The following is a 12,192-nucleotide window of genomic DNA, read 5'->3' as shown; positions in this document are numbered from 1 at the left end:
CTGGGCTGGAAGTGTAGCTCAAATGGTAGAGCACCTGTCTAGCAGGTACAAAGTCCTAAGTTTAAACCCCAGTGCCTCCAAACAAACAAAACAAAAAAACCAAACACACAAGCAAGTTTGGAGAGAATAAGAGGGCAAACCAAGCTAGATCAAAACCCAAACCAAAACTGTCTCAAGAGTAAAATAAATTTAAAAACACACACAAAAAAATTAGGTAATCTTTGGAGCAAAGTACAAATGTATCCTAGAAAGTCAAAATATCTTGTCTCAAATTGTATCCATTGTTTTCAAACATTCCAATCTATTAAGTGTTTTTTAAAGAATAATGTTTTTCCATTAATTCCAGAGGGCTCTTTTAGGATGTATTATCATTAGGTGATACAGATATAGTTGTGTAAGTTAGGTGTTTCCCTTTTATCTCTTCAACTTCTTTCTGAGAGTGGTACTAAATTTAGAAGTTTACTAAAAATAACACACCTAGCTTGGTAGTTACAATAGACTTACGTCAGTCTATTGCATCTTCCTTTTCTTTAGGGGCTGGGATGGCAAAGTCTATTTTCAGACCCCCTCAAGGCTCTTATTCTAAGGATTTAGGTGCTGGCAGCCAGGTGCACTTGTATGGGACTTGAGTTTAGCAAGACAGTAACAGTGGGAGAACAGCAAGGGATCTGTGTTGAAGCACCAGCATTTATACTGTGATTCTGTGGCCCAGACTGCTTGACCTCTGGATATCAGTTAAGATAACCCCATAGCTCCTGAGGCCACCACTGAGAAAGCGGCCTGTGTAATAACACACAGGGCTTAAAACACATAATCCTTTTTCTTTGCTGGGCACTGGTGGCTCACTCACACCTGTAATGCTATTCGAGAGGCTGAGATTTAAGGATCATGGTTTGAAGCCAGCCTGGGCAGAAAAGTCCCCTTGAGACTCTTATCTCCAATCAACCACTCAAAAACTGGAAGTGGAGCTATGGATAAAAATGATAGTGTGCTAGCCTTGAGCAAAACAGCTCAGTGACAGTGCCCAGGCCCTGAGTTCAAGCCCCACAACCACCACCACCAACAACAACAAACAGTATTCTGTCTTTCTGTTTGGGACACCAAAAGTTTAAATTGATTATTATTTGGGACAAAATCAAAGTATCAGAAAGGCAGCACTCCTGCGGGGGGACTTAAGGGAAGTCTGTTCCTTTCATCTTCCACCTTTGCTCATGGCCATAACCCCCTCACTAATGCCTTCTTCCATCTTCAGTCACCACCTGTGTTAAATCCATTATAATAACACTTATATTTTGTTTAGGGTCAACTCAAATAATCCAGAATAGTTCTACCTCCAGATCATCTGCAAATTCTGTTTCTGCATAAGATAATATTCCCAGATACTAGATATTAGAATGTGAATACCTTTTGGAGGCCTATATCCAGTCTATCATAAGGAGCATAGTTCTGGGCCTTGAATGTGGGGTACCTTGGTTCTCTAGATTACTGACTATTCAGAGGTAAATGCCACTAGCAACACCAGATTCTGGAAGTTGGTGCTGAAAAACTGAACTCCATGTCTTCCCATTGGGCTATCCAGTCATCACGTTTGTGTCTAACTCCTTGCCTGCTTAAAGTACAAGAATGTTTATGCTATGTAAAACTGGATCCTGGATCCATCCTGTCCATCAGCATTGAACACACTTGTTTCTGAGTATCTGTATAACTAGGTTACAAATTTGCTATAGTAATAGATACAAACAAACAAAAATCCCAATGTCTTTCAAATTATTTCCTCTTTGTTGTTGTTGGTGGTGGTGGTTATGGGACTTGAACTCTGAGCTCTTCAGCTCAAGGCCAGTGCTCTACCACTTGAGCCACAGCACCACTTCCAGTTTTCTGGTGGTTTATTGGAGATAAGAATCTCATAGACTTCCCTTCGGGATCTGGCTTTGAGTCTCCATCCTCAGATCTAAGCCTCCTGAATAGCTAGGATTACAGCTGTGAACCACAGGTGCCCTGCTCCTTTTCTTCTTTTTTCTTTTTTCTTTTTAAGCAGACAGATTTTATTTGAAAGTGAAAGGGAAGCCACAAAAGGAAGTTGGGAGACTCCCCAAAGAGAGGGCTTCCAAGAGGAATACAATAGAAGGGTAGGGGGCTCCTCCACCTTCTCCCTTGGTCTTTTCCCTGATTGCTTGATGGTTTGTGCATGCCCCCACCTGGCTCTTTAAAAAAAAAAAGTTTAATTTTATTGTCAAGGCGATGTAGAGAGGGGTTAGTTACTTAAGTAAGGTAGTGATTATATTTCTTGTCTAACTTGTTACCCCTCCCTCATTTTTCTCCCTCTATTCCTTCCCCCTTAACCCCCCCAAGTTGTACAGATGATTTACCCTGGCTCTTTTCATTGGTTGGGAGGACACCCAGGGAATTATGGGAAGAAGCAGCATTTGAGCAGGAGCCCAAGGCACTATGGAAGCGAGAAGTACCATGGGCCATGTATTATCTGTCTTGGGTTATATTTGGCAAACTAGCAGGTCTCCTTTCTCTCCCTCATTCTTCCTTTGGGATGGAAATCCTAACTGCTACTGTGGGAAAAGGGGTGATGACTATTCCAGGGTGCTTCCTGATGAGAAAGGCAGAGGGAGTAGAGCAATTGGGGATCCTCTGGGACAGATATTTTAGGTGTAGGAGTAGTGTTTTGTGCTGTTCCAGTGGGCCACAATAAAACCCCTGAGGACAGTTTATATGCAGCTCCTTTATAATGGCCTTGTAGATTGATAGACTCTAGAAGAAACAAACTTAACTAGCAGATTGAGAATGCAGAACCAAATACAGTATTAGCAGAATTATTATACCAGATAGGGGTCCCAGAAAAGGTAGCAGTTAAGACAACCACAACAAATGTCTCCCCATGAAAGTCATGAAAGGTAGCTGGTAGCTGAGAATCCTTATGGATTAATGAAATTATTTTCTCCAGAAAAGTAAATGCTGACCTGGGCACTGGTGGCTCAGGCCTGTAATCCTAGCTACTCAGGAGGCTGGGATCTGAGGATAGCAGTTCAAAGCCAGCACACCAAGAAAGTCGATGAGACTCTTATCTTCAACTACCAGAAAACCAGAAGTGGAGCTGTGGCTCAAAGTGATAGAGTGCTAGCCTTGAGCTGAAGAGCTCCAGGTCAGTGCTCAGGCCCTGAGTTCAAGCCCCACCACTGACAAAAATAAATAAATAAACAAGTAAATAAATAAATGTTCTCTTTCTCACAAGCTCCTTCAGCTTATATAGATACAGTTGTTGAAGTGGGTAGAATACAAAGAAGGAATGATTTCAATTTTTTTTCAATCTGTTGAAGTGAATACAGTGAAATGATATAAAGAATTCATTCAGGAAAATGTTCTGGCTTTCCTCTCCTTTTCCTAGCTGCTATCCAAGGGGAAGTAAAGCAGAGGAAACAATGAAACCATGGTGGCTTCAGTTGGGGAGGGGAAGACAAAGTCCTCAAATGCCCACTCCTTCCTCATCTTTTTTTTTCATTCATTCACTTTCATTCATTCACTTTTTTTGCAAATTCTTTTGTTTTTGTTTTTGTTTTTTTGGGTCCGGTAGTGGGGCCTGAACTCTGGGCCTGGGTGCTGTCCCTCAGCTCTTCAGCTCAAGGCTAGCGCTCTACCACTTGAGCCACAGCGCCACTTTGGCTTTTTTCTTTTTGCTTATGTGGTGCTGAGGAATTGGACCCAGGGCCTCAGGCATGCAAGGCAAGCACTCTACCACTGAGCCCTCTTCCCAGCCCCTGCAAATTCTTTATTGTGATTAAGTGATTACATAATTTCACAGTATTGTGGGATAGTGATGCTTAGTTAAAGTCACAAACACATTCTAACTTTCATGCAGCAAATTGTCTATCGTGGTCTATAAAGTTTATGAGTTCTATGAGCTTTGACAATGCAGTTATTTCTTCCACATGGGGTGATATGTACATTTCTTTACTTTTGCATAATCTTTGATCTCTGCTATGAACTAGCATCTTTAGGCTGTTTCCTTGAAGGTGGCTTTCCAGTCACTGGCCACTTGAGTTTATGGCCACCTGTCTCTGGTTTGAAGTCCCACCCACTCAGGCTTTTGTCCATCAGCAACTTTGCATCTCTGCTCCAGGTATGCTGGGAAATCAGGGGGAGAATAATCAATCCTCCTGATCTTAGTCTCCTTTGTGGCTGGGATAACAGGTGTGTGCCACCTCACTCAACCCTTGAGAAAGGGTCTAGTGAATGGTTTGTCCAGGCTGGCCTCCAACTGCAATCCTCTCTATCTTTGCCTGTCAAGTTCCTTGGGATTATAGGAGAGAACCACTGGTGCTAGCCTAGTTTTTAACTTTTAGCTCATGTCCTTCTTCTGACATGCAATTCCTAAAGTAGCCAGCTTTGCAGCATGATCATACCCAGGAGGAAGGTCTATTTCATACTGGGGAAGAAACTATAGTCTGAGCCCTCCAGAGCTAGTCTGGATGATAAAGGGGAAAATAACATAGCTTGGGAATTGTTTTCTCTCTTGATCATGTCTGGCTCTCATAAATATTGCCTTGTTTGAAATCAAGAGGTGGAAGAATTCAGCTGTGACCAATATTCCCTGTTTCTGTTACCTGTCCTTCCCCCCAGGAACAGTCTTCTATTCAGTAACTCAATAATGAAGAAGGCTACTGGGGAAACTAATTAGGAAGGAAATGACAATGAATTTGTTAAATATTTCAAAATATTACCTTTTAATCTTTTTGTTGTTGTTGTTTTTAATGTACTATGCGATTTTTTTTGTTTCTTTTTTTATTGTGAAAATACTGTACAGAGGGGTTACAATTACATGGGAAAGATAATGAGTACATTTCTTATCAAGCATTGTAGCCTCCTCCTTTGTTTCCCCTTCCCAACCCTTCCCATCCTCCCTCCCCACCAATCCGCTCCGCTCCCACCCCCCCACCCCCATCCCCTCACCAAAGTTGTAAAGTTCATTTTCAACATAACGACTTGTACATCTCATTGTTGCAATGGGTCCACCTGTATCCCTATTTAAACAATTTGTTTTTCCCCTTCCCCTACACAAATTATACCGACATCAAATACAGTGAAAGCAGGGGTTATACTGTGGGGGAGGGACATACAAAGCAACAAAGAAATAATCTTATAAATGTGTTAGAAACAATCGCGTGAAAGAAAAAAAAACATTTGAATACATATCTTAGGGTTCATTTCCCTAACATCACCTTATCTGACCTTTTCTGCGTGACTCAGACATATACTAGAAATTGCAAATAAGGGAAACCATGGGACCTATGTTTCTTTGGGCCTGGCTTACTTCACTTAATATAATTTTTTCCAAGCCTTTCTATTTCCTAACAAATAGGGCAATGTCATTCTTTCTGATGGAGGCATAGAATTCCATTGTGTATATATACCACATTTTCTAGATCCATTCATCTACTGAGGGGCATCTGGGTTGGTTTCAAATCTTAGCTATAGTAAATAATGCTGCAATAAACATAGTTGTGCTGGTAGCTTTAGTGTGGTCTTGTTTGTAAACATTTATTACCTTTTAATCTTTAAGAGGTGACTGGAATAATGTTAACCCAATGTTAATCGTAGTTTTTTAAAAAAAATTTAGATAAATTTCTTTATTCTGTGGTTGCTATGGGAATTAAAAAAACCAATAAAATGTCCTTACTGATCTGCTTTTTTCCTCTGCAATTATTTTTGTTCTCAAAAACTAACATATGGATTCTCCATAATTCTGTGCTCAAGAAATTCATTAACTTAGGCTGAGTGCTGGTGGCTCATACCTGTAATCCTAGTACTCAGGAGGCTGAGATCTGAGGATCACAGTTCAGAGTCAGCCTGGGCAGGAAAGTCCATGAAACTCTTATCTCCAAAAAACCACCAGAAAACTGAAAGTGGTGCTATGGCTCAAGTGGTAGAGCGCTAGCCTTGAGCTGAAGAGCTGAGGGACAGCGCCCAGGCCCAGAGTTCAAGCCCCACAAATAAATAAATAAATAAATAAATAAAATAGAAATTCATTAACTGATTATCTACTATCCTCCTTATTAAGGATGCAGAAATAAATAAATGTCATATTTGCTTTTAGAAGCCACAGTTTATAATACTAAGCATACAACTTCATGATTTTATCACTTCACATATTATAAAGTATCTTACTTTTTTATATGTTTATTGTAAAAATAGTATACAGAGGGGTTACAGTTACATGAGTAAGGTAATGAGTACATTTCCTATCTAGCATTGTTACCTCCTCCTTTGTTTTTCCCCTACCATCCCTTCCTTCCCTACCTCCCCAACAACCAAGTATCTCACTTTTATCACACATGTTTGTGTGTTGTGTGTTGTGTGGTACTGGGTCTTATACTTACTGGGCAGGTATTCTACCACTTGACCTAGGGATCCAGTCCTCTTTTGCTTTATTTTTCTTTTCTTTTTTTTTTTTTTTTGTCGGTCGTGGGGCTTGAACTCTGGGCCTGGGCACTGTCCTTCAGCTCTTCAGCTCAAGACGAGTGCTCTACCACTTGAGCTACAGCGCCACTTCCGGTTTTCTGGTGGTTTATTGGAGATAGGAGTCTCACGGTCTCTCCTGCCCGGGCTAGCTTTGAACCGCGATCCTCAGATCTCAGCCTCCTGAGTAGCTAGGATTACAGGCGTGAGCCACCAGCGCCCGGCTTTTGCTTTATTTTTCAAATAGGATCTCACATGATTTTTCTCAGGCCAACCTGGAGCATGATTCTCCTACTTACATAACCACTATATCTAGGATTACAGGTATATACCACGACACTCAGCTTTCTGGGTTGAAATGTGGTTTTGCTAGCTTTTAGCTTAGGCTAGGCTTAAACTGTGATCCTCCTGTATTCTGCCTCCTAAGTAGTTGTGATTATAGATATGAACCACTGCATACAACTGCAACCCACCGTTTTTGAGCATCCAACTAAGCCAGAACCTTCATAGATGAGTTGGGAAATAAATGATGTTCCCAGGAGATGGGGCTCTTGGGACTTTCGAATGAGCAAGACAAATTTCCACTAAAAGACCACAGGACAGAGTTAAAAGTCAGGACTCCCTTCACCTTCAGCCTCTACCCAGTTGGTCTACCTGTAAGAGATGCTCTAAGAAGTCACAAGAGGCATTGATCTGTGTAGAGATAAAGTAAAATACAAGTGACAGCACGGGCAGCTGACTAAAGCTGGGTCAAGGCTGTCCAGCCACCGGGGAGGAAGTGACTAAGACACAAAGTCCCTTCTTCTGTAACATTCTACATAGGAGGGCTCTCGTGAAATCTGATCTCCACACAGAGCTGACTCACCGGCTTCCTCCTCCCCCAGTGTCAAGAGTAGCCTTTCTTCCCACTGCACTGTTGAACAAGTGCAGAGATTGCTGGTTTCAAGGTAGACTGATGAAAATGCTTCTCATTTCTCATTTCTATTTTTAGGATGTCACTGACTTGCTGAGTCATATTTGGCAAGCTCAGAGTCTCTCTTCTCCTCCCATTTTTTTTCTGTCCAGAACAATATAGTTTATGAAAAGCTCTAAGACATTTTATTTGGGAAAAGGTATAACAACAGCTATATAAATAATAGTGTAATTCACCAAAAGGCTTTTACCAGTATATAGATCAATTAAAGCATACTTCTCTTGCAATACAAATATTTTAATCTAACTTGTTTCTTTTCTTTTTTTCAATTTTTATGTCAGTACTGGGCCTTGAACTCAGGGCCTAGGCTCTGTCCCTTAGCTTTTCACTCAAGGCTGGGCCTCTGCCAATTGAGTCACAGCTCCACTTCTGTCTTCTCGGGAAAGGAGGGAGTGCTTGCCTTGCATGTATGAGGCCCTGGGTTCGATTCTTCAGCACCACATAAGCAGAAAAAGCCGGAAGTGGCGCTGTGGCTCAAGTGGTAGAGGGCTAACCTTGAGCTGAAGAGCTGAGGGACAGTGCCCAGGCCCAGAGTTCAGGCCTACAACCGACAAAAAAAAAAAGGGGGGAGGGGGAGTTGAGCACTACAATCATTTTACTGGCATTGACACGAGGCAAGTTCTCATTTAATAATTATACCCTTCCTCTAGCCAGGATGTTACACCTAGGTTATTGACTTTAATAACAATCAAACTATTGTAAGGCTCTTGATAGTGTATCTTGAAAAGAAACTGAATAAATATTTAATGGTGCTAAGAAGGAAACAGGATGAAGTAAAAATGAAACAGTATAAAGATGTTGTCACAAAAGCTTTGCAAAAGATTAAATTTGTCAACTGTTTTTCTTTTGATGGTGCTTAGGTTTGATTCAGGGCTTTGCATTGGTTTGGCAGATTCTCTACCATCAAACCACATCCCCAGCAATTTTACCAAATAGTTTAAGAATAAGGATAAATGTGACTTCTAACCTGATCACCTTGTAAATTAAAAATATCAGATATATTTAAGAGGACAATTAAAAGTATTTTTCTAACTTTATTTTGCGTTATTTAACATTAAAAACTCTATTTATCCTTGATACACCAAAGTGGCTTGGAAGGTGGGATCATGGTATGTTTTGATTTCTCTTTCTAATGTCTGGTGTGTAATACTGAGTAATTGATGCTACTATTACTGCTGGGTGCCAGTGGCTCACACCTGTAATCCTAACTGCTTAAAAGGTTAAGATCTGAGTGAGGATGATGATTCAAAGCCAATTAACCACCAAAAAGCCAGAAATGGAGCTGTGGCTCAAGTAGTAGAGCACCAACTTTGAGTGAAAAAGCTAAGGGATGGTACCTAGGCTCTGCGTTCAATCCCTAGTACCAGTCAAAAGAAAGGCAGAAAGACAGGAAGGAAGGAAGGCAGAAAGACAGGAAGGAAGGCAGGAAGGAAGGCAGGCAGGAAGGAAGGAAGGAAGGAAGGGACAGAGGGAGGGAGGGAGGGTGCGAGAGAGGGAGGGAAGGAAGGATGAAAGAAGGGAAGGAAAAAGATACTATTAGTGATAAAGATGAATGAGAAGTATAAAGAAAAAATTGTTAGCCAGGTGCAGGTAGCTCATGCCTGTAATCTTAGCTATTCGGAAGGCTGAGTTCTGAAGATTGTGGTTCTAAGCCAGCCCAGGCAGAAAAGTCCATGAAACTCTTATCTCCAATAAACCACCAGAAAACAAGAACTGGTGCTATGGCTCATGTGGTAGAACACTAGCTTGAGCTGAAGAGTTGAGGGACAGTGCCCAGGCCCAGAGTTCAAGCCTCACTATCAACAACAACAAAAAGAACAAGTTGTCATATTATATGAGATGTTTCATTTCTCAGTTATTTATCTAATTTTTATAGAAGTGTACATGATAGCTATATCAAGTCCAGAACTAGAATCCAAGTTATTAGGTAATATTGAGATTTATTTGCCATACCTCCTTTTTGGTCTTGCAACATGAAGAAGTCACTCTACTGGACCATAAAACTTCAGAATCTAGCTGGGTGCTGGTGGCTCATGCCTATAATCCTAGCTAGTTGAGAGGCTGAGATCTAAGGATTGCAGTTTGAAATCAGCCTGGGCAAGAAAGTCCATGAGACTCTTATCTCTAATTAACCACCAGAAAGTTGGAAGTGGAGTGTGACTCAAGTGGTAGACCACTAGCCTTGAGCAAAAATGCTCATGGATAGTGTCTAGGCCCTGAGTCCAATCCTGGCACAAAACAAAAACAAAAACCCAAAACTTAAAAGTCTAGGGCCTGGGGGTATAGCTCAGTGGTAGAAGTATTGCCTAGCATTTGCAATGTCCTCAGGGTCTGATCACCAACATTACCTACAAGTCAAAATACTGATGACAATGACGATGATGATGATGATGGTTTATATCTGTTTCATCTTATAGAATTTGAATTTTCCACCTTGATATTTTAAAATACATTCAGAAAACCCATGAAACAAATGTATAGTGTTAAGGGATGGTTATATGGAAACACTGTTATAACCAGTACCAAAGTCAAGAAATAGAATTTGGCCAACCACCCCGGAAACTCCTTCATGTTCCCTGTCCCTATTACAGTCACCCCGCCTTTTTCACCCTCTCATGCCAAGAAAGGATTATCCTGACTTTTTACAGCAGTGGTTCTCAAGTGTGGTCTCTGAGCCGGAAGTTGCACCATTCTCTAGGATTATGATGCCAATGCAAATTCTGGGTCCCAGCATGTTCTGAGGAAATCAGAAGCTCTTGGTGTGAAGCCAAGCAATTCGTCTAAGAAACCTTCCGGGTGATTCTCACATGTGTTTATAGCTTGAGAATCATTATTTATAATGATCGCTTCCTTGTGTTTCTTTGTTGTTTTCTCATCAAAGTATGCACCTCTACACACTAGTTTGTTCTTGCTTATTTTTTTTTAATATTGGACATATCTTGAAGTCACTTTGTTAATGCAAAGTTTTCCTCTTCAGGTCTTTCTTTCTTTACAGTGTATCTGTTAAGGGACTCAGGCTGATCAGTCTATGAAATGTCCCACTATTTGGATTTTACTGATGATGGAGTCAATGATGCAGTCCAACAGACTCTCTGTCCTCTGTATTCCCTGGAAATTAGCCACTGAATCCAGAGGCTTATTTGGCTTTCAGGTTGACCTCGTTGGCAAGACTATAGGCTGTGTGCTGATCTCTCATCAGGAGGCACATAATGTCTGCTTGTCATTTTTTTGGGGACATGAAAAAGGGCTGAAAATGCCTAGATCCATTAACTCATTATGGGCTGCAAAATGATAATCTTCTAATCCTACCTTTTTTATTCATTTATTAGCCAAAATATACTTATAAAGAAATGTTACCCTCATTGACTATTCAGTGGCACAAGTTATAAAGCCAGGTTAATAAGCGCTTGATTCTTTCTCAATTTTTAATCAGTTTTCAAAATAACAAGTTATTTTGTCATCTCCAATGATGGACAATTGTTTTCTGTTTAATTATGTGCTTGAGTAGTTAAGAATATTTGATAGGGTTTCAAATCCATTGTAATTATCACCTCTTGGGTTAGTGAGAGCCACTTCAAGTTGGCTTCTGAGTCCTTTTCTTTGTGCTGGCCCTGGGGGATGAACTCAGGGCCTGAGCGCTATCCCTGAACTTTTGTACTCAAGGCTAGTGCTCTACCACTTTGAGCCACAGCACCATTTCCAGCTTTTTGGTAGTTACTTGGAAGTAAGAGTCTCATGAACTTTCCTGCCTGAGCTGGCTTTGAACCACAATCCTTAGATCTCAGCCTTCAGATTAGTTAGAATTGTAGACATAAGCCACCAATGCTCACTCCTGAGTCCTTTTGAGAGGACTATCTAGAATGGGAATATATTCTATACTTATCTGGTACATTTCCTAACCTAACTTACTTCTTCAAGAAGCTGTTTCTTTTAGAGTGAAATATTTCAAGGAGATGTTGTTTGGAGGCTTTTCCAATGGACAAAGTAGAAATTCTGTGTGTATGTATATCCAGTACTGTGTAACAAATCACTTCCTAGCACAGCAACTTAAAACAATAAATCTTTATTATATCAAACAGCTTCTACAGGTCAGGATTCCCAGAGTAGTTGACATGCTGGTTTGAATCAGCTTAGGGTTATCTTATGAGGTTGTAGCCAAGATGTCAGCCAGGCTGACCTGGCCGAGATTCCCTTCCAAGGTGGCTTCTTTAAGCCTGGCAAGTGGTTGATGCTAGCTGCTGGCAGGAGGCCTCAGTTGGTCACCACAGGATCTCTCTTACCGGGCTTCTCAAATGCCCGAATGGCAGCTGGGTTTCCCTAAACAGGGTGAGCCAAGAAAACATGGCAGAAGTTACAGTAATTTTATGATGTATTCTTGGAAGTTACAGTCTATAAATCCTAGGATATACGTGGGTCAGGATAGGAGATAAGACTACAAAACAGCACAAATACTAAAAGCAAAGGACTCTTGGGGACCAACAGTTTGGCTGGTACTTAAGAATAAAAATTGTCTAGGCACTGGCAGCTTACACCTGTAATCCCAGCTCTACAGGAGGCTGAGATCTGAGGATTACACTTTTTTTGTTTGTTTTTTGGGTCCGGTGTGGGGCCTGAACTCTGGGCCTGCACGCTGTCCCTCAGCTCTTCAGCTCAAGGCTAGCGCTCTACCACTTGAGCCACAGCGCCACTTCCGGCTTTTTTCTTTTTGCTTATGTGGTGCTGAGGAATCGAACCCAGGGCCTCTGGCATGCAAG

Source organism: Dipodomys spectabilis, unplaced genomic scaffold (genome assembly GCF_019054845.1).
Source record: "Dipodomys spectabilis isolate Male_0828 unplaced genomic scaffold, ASM1905484v1 ptg000157l, whole genome shotgun sequence".
Taxonomy (NCBI): Eukaryota; Metazoa; Chordata; class Mammalia; order Rodentia; family Heteromyidae; genus Dipodomys; species Dipodomys spectabilis.
Note: the sequence above shows the minus strand (reverse complement) of the source record.